Genomic DNA, 8,214 nt, shown 5'->3' with positions numbered 1-8,214 from the left:
AGGAGGGTTCAGCAAAATATACTTAAACAACCAACATAGATTCAACGAAGGGAAGGTAATTTTCAAGTGTGCATGGGGAGCGCACTTAAATCTTGTCTGAATGCCAAAGTGTTACAATGGGCAAAGCAGTGATGCACTAAGGACACGGCTGTGGAATGTGTTTGGGTGGGAGTAGGACGCTTCCTGGTTTGTCACATGGCTGGTAGGCTTGAAAGATTTTGTTTTATTAAAAATTTTTAATCCTATATACAATTTGTACTATAGTCATGGAGCTTTGAAGCTAAGCAAAGGACACCTAAAATGGCTTGTAAAGTACGGTATCTTATAAATAGTTGTGTGCTATATATAGGTAGTCTTCAACTAGCAACTATTTGTTTAGTGACCAAGATTACAATGGCACTGAAAAAAGTCACTTATGACCATTTATCACACTTTCGACCATTACAACATCCCCATAGTCACCTGGTTAAAATTCGGAAGCTTGGCAAATGATTCATATTTATGACAGTTTTGCAGTGCCCTAAGGTCATGTGATCACCTTTTGCAACCTTCCGAAAGGCAAAGTCAATGGGGAAGCCAGATTCACTTAACCGCCGTTTTACTAATTTAACAACTGCAATGATTTACTTAACAGCTGTGGCAGGAAAAGTTGTAAAATGGGGCAAAACTTCACTTAACAACTCTCTTGCTTAGAAATGGAAATTTTGGGCTCAACTGGGGTTACAAGTCAAAGGCTACCTGTAACAGCAAATCCAGACCCTTTGCTTTATACAATTTTGTTGCGGCAAGGACCTAACTATTGTCTTGAAGACTAGCATTTTAAGATTGTATCAGAAACTTCATACCCCTGCTCAGTTTTAATTTTACACAGCCCCAGGGCTGCACAATTTAATGCAGCAGCAGTCTTCACGTTTTGCTGAATTGTAATTTCTCCCAATCTTAGCCAGCAAGGCCCCTTGCAAGAAATTCTGAGAACTAGAGTTCAGTAGCATTTTCAGTCCCATAATTTCCCCTCTCTGAGACAGTTCAGTCATCCGAACATATAATTAATTAATCCCCTCATCATTGAGAAATAGTGATTTTTTTAAAAAAAACAATAAGCATACCAATACCAAAATAATTACCATACATGATCTTTTCTTGTCAATTAATGCTAATTGCATTAATTGCTGAGCTAGGAACCAGGAGGCAATGAGTTCCAGTTCCATCTTAGGCACAAAAATATGGTTGGGTGACTTTGAACCAATCACTCTCTTTCAGCCCAACCCACCTCACAGGGTTGTTGTTGTGGGGAAAATAGAAGGAAGAAAGAGTATTATGTGTGCTTGCCACCTTAATCTGTTTGTAAATAACAATAAAGGTGGGATAAAAATCAAATAAATAGTTAGGAAGCAAGTAGGAGACATATACTGCTAAGCTTGTAAGCCGCCCTGAGTCTTCGGAGAAGGGCGGGATATAAATGTAATAAAAATAAAATAAAAAAATTCTGAAATCTATCATTGAAAGGGACGCTTCCGACAACAGGAATATCCCCTGGAGTTTTCGTCTCAGAGTGTCTTCTGTAACATTTAGCTTTGTAAATTCATTATTCACCAGCTCAAATGCTGTACCCAGGATTTGGCTTGTGTGTGTCTTTGGCTATAAAGAACCCTACAATAACAACATAATAAAAAATGGAAAACTGTTTTCTACCAGATAGTCTAATGAATGGTTCCATCTCAGCACTAGGTGGCGCTCACGTCCCTCATCCAGATTCAGATATAGGGTCTTCAGCAGCTCTTAACAGTGGCAGTTACAGTGTCCTGATATGGAAAAACTGGCTCACAAGCAAAAGATTTCTCAGATGCAAGCACCTTAACCATTTCCAGTCATTTTAGCTACCCTGAGATTTCCATAGACCAAGATCCTCTGTGAGTCCTTCACTTGTTTCCCTCCTCAGAATTTCCCAGCCCTGTTTTTCCAAGTACCTGGAAAACTATTCCAGAGAGATAGTTCATCAGAAGACTCATACTATAGCAGCTCATTCCGTATTTCCCTTGTGTGCACCTCTGATATTTGCCTGCCTGCTTGCAAGCTTCACCACCTTGAGTTACTTATAAAGTAATAAAAACAGGTTAAAAATCTAATGAACTTGAGCCTACTCAGGAGTAGATGAGGTAAAATGCCTCCCTCTTCCCAACTGTGGTCCTTTACTGATGTTCTGTAGGGTGTTGGAAGGACATCCTTGAGCAAAATGGCCAGATTCTGCATAACATGAGCTTGTGCAATAGTACACTGTACAGTGAGCAAAATTCTGAAGGCTCCCAGGTCCATGGTTCAACTCCTAAGGTCTCTGATCTATAGGAGGATGAGGGGAAAGGTCCAGCATAGTGTTCATGATGCCCTATGGCTAAATTTCTCTCATATTTCATCCAACTGGCCCTCTCTGAACTGATCAATTTAGCCAAGCATTCTTGCCCACCACACCTGAAATGGTTTACTCCAGCATTAAATGCTTTACGCTGATGGAGATGCAGAAGTAGCAGAGCATCTTCAGAGTCAGGCAAACCCCACAGTTAACACAGTTATCCAAATCTGCGTTGTTCCTGATGTCACCCTACCACAGATCAGGAACATACAACTTTTTCAGTCATGAGATTTATATTTAAAAAAGGAAGAAAGGAAGGAAGGAAGGAAGGAAGGAAGGAAGGAAGGAAGGAAGGAAGGAAGGAAGGAAGGAAGGAAGGAAGGAAGGAAGGAAGGAAGGGTTTGCTGCTATTGAACTGCAGCAGCAACATTGGGGTTTGCCAATGTCCTGGAGGGGGAAAGCCTATCAAGGGCAGAAGAGGAACGGGCTACCTGATCCATATGAGTAACCACCTGATCCTGCTACTGAAGCATTGAATGACTGGCCAGCAGAGTGTTTTGAAGGTTAACAACTATTTATTCTGACTCCCAGCAGGTGTGCAATGGCCCTCCTCATCCTGTCGTGGGAGTGATAAGGAGGTAATCAAGCTGTCAGTCTCCATGGCTCAAACTCAGCAGAAGCTACTCAGACATTTGACACAGCACAGCCAGACAAGAGTCTTTAGAGCCTGCTAGAATGAAGCCACTTAAAGCAGTTGATTGCCGTCTGCCAACAGGCAGCTACAAGCCATTCTGATCTTCCTAGCAGTTTCTATCCAGTGCTGCTTTTTCTCTCGCTGTTCCCTTGCATCGCAGTTCACAAGCTCTTTGAGAGGGGTTATTGACAATTGACAGTGTATCTCCCACAGGAAACTTTAAATCCTCCCCCTGCGGTTTAGGCCACATACCGTTTCATAATACAAAGCAAAAACTATTTTCAGTTGTATCTGTCCTATAGGTTCAGTGGCCTAATTATAATTTAAGGTTATCATAAGGTAAAAGGTAAAGGTTCCCCCGCACATGCGTGCTAGTCGTTTCCAACTCTAGGGGCCGGTGCTCATCTCCGTTTCAAAGCCGAAGAGCTTTGTCCGAGGACGTCTCCGTGGTCATAGTGTTGGGCAAATATGTCCCTAGGCTCTGGCTCCAGTACACCCAGACTGAGACAGGTACTGAGACAGGAAGATCATTTTATTGATATTTATTCAAAACAGTTGACTAAAAAGGATTCCTCTCATTCAAAGAGGGACCCAGTTCCTCAGCTTACATTCTGTTTTATAGTTAACACATCAAAGAGAAAAATGGATTGGATAGGACAAAACTCACCCCTCCTTTGCATAGAAAATCAGTTACGTGGACCCTGTTCCCACAAAGAATACAACCCTTATTTGCTGAGAACTCATGTCTCCTTGTGAAGTAGCTCTGAAACTCAGGACCTGGGCTTTTCTCTAGCCACACCGTGTGGACCCAAAATAGCACTCTGCTTAGAGTCTTGTCTGCTGCCGTTTCTGCAGCTATGTCCCTTGCATGGAGGGGAAACTCAGGCAAGTCCTGAATGGACAAATTGTGGGCCGCTGGGGCTGGATCTGGCTCGATTTGAGGCAGTGGAAGCCTGCTCAGGCCATCTGCATGGCCCATATCCCTGCTGGGTTTGTGAATTAGCTTAAAGCTATAAGCCGATAAAAAAAATGGACCATCTTAGCAATCTGGGGGATAAGATGTGGGGTGTCTGTCTGTCTGTAGTGAATAACCCCAATAACGGTTTATGGTCTATGAAGACCGTGAAGTCCCTGCCGTACAAGTAGTCGTGGAATTTTTTTACTCCAGCTACTATGGCCAATGCCTCCTTATCAATTTGTGCATAATTATGCTCTGCGGAGGACAGTGTCCTGGAATAAAAAGCAATCGGAAGTTGAGTTCCATTGCTCTCCAAGTGACTTAGGACAGCTCCCACCTCGTATGGGGATGCGTCACATGCTAGGCATACCGGCATTGATTCCTTGAAATGGGTGATCGTGGAACTAACAGACATTAGAGCCTTCAATTCCTGAAAACTTCTTTCGTGAACACTAGTCCACTTCCATGCAGTATTTTTGTCCAAGAGCTGGTGTAACGGCTCTGCCACTGTGGCCTTGTTAGGAAGGAATGCATGGTAAATATTTAGGAGGCCTAGGAATGCCTGAAGCTCTCCCTTCGTTTTGGGGCTGGGTGCCATCTGAATGGCTTTAACCTTTGACTCAACAGGGTGGATGCCGTTGGCATCTATACGGAACCCCAAGAACTCAGTTGAGGGAACTCCAATACTACACTTATTCTTTTTAAGCTTGAGGCCTGCTTTGTGCAGCCTTTGAAAGATGGCTCTGAGCCTCCTTGCTAGTACCTAGGTGGACTCACCAGCGATGAGCACATCATCGAAATAGGGGCAAACCCCCGGGATGCCCTTGAGTGTCCACTCCATAATGCCTTGAAAAATGCCGGGGGCTACGCTGACCCTGAATTGCAGGTGTTTTACTTTAAATGCCCCCCTGTGGGTGACAATTGTCTGTGCCGTGGCTGTGGCCTCGTCAACAGGAAGCTGTTGATAGGCTGAGCCAAATCTAATTTTGCAAAAATTGTACCGCCTTGCAAGGATGCCAGGATGTGGCTTACTACTGGTACCGGGTATGCAATTGATTGTGCATTTGTAATTGGCACAGATTCTGACCTCCCCGTTAGCTTTTAATGGCATTACGATTGGGATCTCCCATTCACCCCCATCTACTGGCTGCAGTACTCCCTGTTCTACAAGTTTATCTAACTCAGTGTCTATCTTGTGTTTAAGAGCAAATGACACTCTACGGGGTTTAATCCTGACTGGCATTACCGTAGGATATAGTTTAAATGTTATTGGCAGGCCCATGTATGTCCCCAGGGCAATGATATGCTTTGCTAGAACAATGATATGCTTTGCTAGAACCCCCAGTTTAAGTTCAAATTCCATACTGTCTTTTATCTGAGACTCAGGAACATATAAGAACCTCAGATATTCAGAGAGATGCAGTCCAGTTCTATCAACAACTCTTCAGAAATCAGTGTTACTGAGTTTAGTCGGACTTACATATAGACACAGAACTGCAGCCTTCCAGGTATTACCAAGGGGAATATTGAGAAAAATTAGCCAGTTTCCCAAGGCGGTCCACCTCATGTATGAAACGTCGAACACATATTAAAATATGTAAATATTCCTTAACATTCCCCACGCACCACTGAGGATTCATGAAGCCATGAATTATGAATTGTGAAGTCATGAATTATGAAGGCAGAAATTGCCAATTAGCTAGGGAAAATTGTGCGTTGCGAATTAGCAAGGTGTAATTGTAGGACCTTCCATATGAACCTGTTGAAAGCCTTCGCTGCTGAAACTCCACAAAGTCACCTATTGTCAAAAGCTGATTTTGTTTACATACAGCAGTTTCACATTGATTCCCCCCCCCCCAAATGACTGTTTATCAGATCTGCCCTTTGCCTGTGGAACAGATACAAGTGGCAGAAATTATTGAAATGACTGACTACCCTAAATGTATTCATGATTTTCTTTCTGTTAAATTAACCAGTATTTGTGGAATGGCTGCTGACCCTCAGAACTGCCCTGACCAAACATTCACTTATGAGAAAATTCAGACTCTGAATTTTGAAGTAAAATGGCCTTGTTATTCTTTCCAATCCAATCCAATAGAAAGAATTATCATTATCATACCAAAGGAATCCAGAAGCCGTTACAGCTGCCTGTCTGTCCATTGGTCAGCAGGAACTGAACAGATTGGGCCAAATTTGGTGATGGAGTGAAGCAAAAGAAAGGGCCATTTTCAAAACTAGGCAAGATCTGGCCCAAACCTGGGGAGAGAGAGAGAAAGAGAGAGAGAGAGAGAGAGAGAGAGAGAGAGGGAGAGAGGGAGAGAGGGAGAGAGAGAGAGAGAGAGAATCCCTCCAATTCCCCCATGTATTTCCATGAAACTATCCACTTAGCAGAGATTGGGAATATTGCTGACTGCTCCTTTCTGAGTCCCCCTCCCTCCTGATCACATGGCCCATCACTAAGAAAATGCAGCCTGTCTGCAGTTCGACGTAAGGCATATTTATACACCAGGGATCTCCAAACTTAGCAACTTTAAAGACTTGTGGATTTCAATTCCCAGCATGGCTGGCTGGGGAATTCTGGGAGATGAAGTCCACAGGTCTTAAAGTTGCCCAGTTTGGAGACCCCTGTTACACACAAATATGCTGCTTCATTATAGAGAAGCAGATAGACATCTCCTATAGCCACTGCTGGCCAAGGAATTGGAAATAACACTGTTACTTTTATGCCCTTGCAATAATCTTTATACTCTCACAACACACCTCTGTTTAGGTGTGGAGAGCCTTCAATGGCAGGCAGGAAGATACAGGTAGTCCTTAAGTTAGGAGCAGTCATTTAGCAATGGTTCAAAGTTAGGATGGGCCTATCTGAAGGGTCCTGCAGTCATTTGAATGTACTTTACAATGTTTTTGCCAAAACTGGGCACTTCCTTCCAGTTTTCAGCAAAATCATGCCCAAAGCCAACCCTTGGTTCACTTAACAATCACAACATTCACTTAATGACTGCCGCATTTGCTTAAATACAGCCACCAAAATGTAATAAAATCTGCTGTAACATGGACAGTCTCCATTATGACTGCATGTCATGGACTACCTGTAATAACAAGAAATGCACGGTCTTCAAAGTCCTCTATATTAACCATGGAAGAAGTGCTATGCAGGAGTGGGAAGTCAGCCTCCCCCCCAGAGAAAGAAATATTTTTGGGAATATTAAAAGGCAGAATATTATATTTCCCCAAAGGATCTTAAAAGCAGAAACCACACCCTCCCAAGTCTCTCTTCCCCAAAAGAAACCAGCTCTGGAGAAATGCAGATATCATAATCTTGTCAGATTAGAAAGACCAAGATCTCTAGAATCAACAATCCCTCACACCAAAAAAAAAATCCAACACAGGACACAGCCATCATCCAAACCCCCAAGGAAGCAGGATATGACCTTTGGGACATAATAGGATTAACCCACCACCATCAGAATACCAGAAAGGCACACTCAGACTCAGGTCAAAGTTCATGCCCCAGGAACAACTCCAAACAAAAGCTCAAGAAGGTATAAAAACCCACCACTCCCTACTACATGTGGTCAGCTTTCCCAGAGCCATCTTTCAGTCTGGCTCTCCTCTTCAATAAACTTCAACCGTTTTTCTAAAGCAGTCTCCATTTTGGTTTATTCCCAGCTTGGACCGGACCCTGATGAAGAGTTTTCTTTCAACACAGGAGTGGATAACCTTTTTAAACCAATAGGGACTTTTCATACATTTAGATTCCACTTCAGGGCTTGCACTACATGGGCTAGAAGGGACATTCCATGTCACCATAGCCATTTACAGGAAGGCCACCTGAAGAGGTCAACCCCCACCAGCTATCTTCTCCACCACTCCAGTTTATCTTTGCTTCTGTTGCACTTGCTATTTTCTAGGCAAGTCTTTGGCACTGCCAAAGAGAGCACTGAGGCTCAATCACCCCTCTTTTTCTTTGTTGAAAATTCCCAGAATTCCAGACATTCACTTGTATATGAAAAGGATACTAGACTTCGGTTTTTTGATTCGTAACAGACCCGTTTCCTCTTTATTTTTCTTAAACGTTAATGTATCTTTTAAAGAGTTCCTTTATGTAGGCATTTCCCCCATGAAAAATCTTAGAAGTCCAACTTAAAATAAGCTGTGGTCCTTAAGGAATATGTTCTGATACAAGTCTGCAAACTTTCTTAGTAACTGAAC

This window comes from Vipera ursinii, assembly GCF_947247035.1.
Source record: "Vipera ursinii genome assembly, chromosome: 1".
NCBI classification, from domain to species: Eukaryota; Metazoa; Chordata; class Lepidosauria; order Squamata; family Viperidae; genus Vipera; species Vipera ursinii.
The sequence above is the reverse complement of the archived record's forward strand: the minus strand, read 5'-3'. Positions refer to the sequence as shown.